The sequence below is a fragment of the Ochotona curzoniae genome, unplaced genomic scaffold, assembly GCF_017591425.1.
Source record: "Ochotona curzoniae isolate NIBS_2020 unplaced genomic scaffold, NIBS_Ocur_1.0 scaffold_4683, whole genome shotgun sequence".
NCBI lineage: Eukaryota > Metazoa > Chordata > Mammalia > Lagomorpha > Ochotonidae > Ochotona > Ochotona curzoniae.
Window position 1 is genome coordinate 33,284,883 of NW_024467121.1, and position 1,531 is coordinate 33,286,413.

Sequence of the window (1,531 nt, forward strand, 5' to 3'; positions counted from 1 at the left end):
CTTTGGGTCATTATCCATAATGATTTTGTAACCACATAAAGCGAAGCTTTTTGTTTGTTTGTTTGTTTTTAGAGCTGGTAGAACATTTCCATGCAGCTTGCAGAAGCAAAAGAAGAGGACAGAGTACAGGCTGTCATTATCTTTTCTGAAATGTTGCAGCTTCATGAGGGGAGGTTGTGCACATACTCTTGTCTTTCTCCAACAAAAGAAATTTTTTAAACCTGCGGGTCCATTTCATTTCATTTCATCTTCAGAGCCTCTTCTGTCTTTCATATCCACAGGTTTCTGCTTTGCTGGTGAACTTCCAAAAATCAACTTGATGTTTCCTAAATTTAAATCTGCCACAAAGTCTTCCAAAGTGGTGTTCACTTCAACCACAAATTCTTTACCTCTCCATTTTAAAAAATGATTATGTGCTTTAAGATTCTCAACATTACACTTGAGAGGATGAAGCACAGCTGATCTAGGCTGACCACACACATTGGTGGGCTCAATGTTAGAACTAATAGTTGGACACTATTGCACGCAAGATAACATAGAATGTAGTTGTCCATGTTCATGCAATTCATCTAAATGTATCTGAAAATTTTCTCTATTTTTATTCAGTAATCTTCTCCCAGTAAATTCTTTTGTTTCTCTTCTTTTTCTTTCTTTTCTAAAGCCAAAAACATTTTATGAAGGCAGGTAAATGTATTTTCTTTATCTATCTTTTGCGAAGGTTGGGGTAACCATCAGATAGTGTTGGACTTCAGATCAAGCAGAAGAACCTGTTTAGCCACATTGTTGGCTATGCTTTTTAAAGCTTCCCAATTCCTCTTTCATAATTGCTTTGTTTGCTTTGTCTCTTTCTTTGAAAGAAAGTACAAAACGACTTCATCAATTTCAAGAGAATCACATCCTGATATTGCTTTTCTGACTGTCACCTCTCCAAACATTGTGTCAGGTTGTAGAAGTCATGTCTTCAAGGAAATATGGACAAGATCCCCTTACTTTTTAAATTTGGTTTCTCTCTCTCTCTCTCCCCCCCACCCTCCATTTGGAATCTGCACACATCAAAGATCTTTTTTTTCTGCCTCGATTTTCTGGTTGTAGGAAATGGGGCTGTGGATCTTGGGGTGGCATCTTCCTGCTTCAGCTTTGATTATTGCATGCAGGGTTGATTCTGTAATAAAGCTGGCAGCAGCAATGGTACTTTGCTATCTCTTAAGAAACACTGGTTCTGTACGTTTGGCACAGTAAGATTCTTTAGTTCTAGAATTATAGCAGTAAGTGTTTCCGGACCTGACACAATGGCTCAATTGGCTAATCCTCCCCCTTCAAGCACTGGGATCCCATATGGGCACCTGTTTGTGTCCCAGCTGCTCCACTTCCCATCCAGTTCCCTATTTGTGCTGGAAAGACAGCAGAGGATGGCTCAAGTCGTTGGCCGCCTACACCGGTGTGGGAGACCTGAAGAAGCGCCTGGCTTCAGATTGGCTCAGTTCTAGCTGTTGCAGCCACCAATGGATGGAAAATCTTTCTCTTTGTCTCT

At 40.2% G+C, this 1,531-nt stretch overlaps 1 pseudogene; it reads right to left on the reverse strand.

Annotated features, from left to right (window-relative positions):
- Nucleotides 1-234: 234 nt before the first annotated feature.
- LOC121148229 lies at nt 235-935 on the reverse strand (annotated as a pseudogene).
- Between the last annotated feature and the right edge of the window lie 596 nt (nt 936-1,531).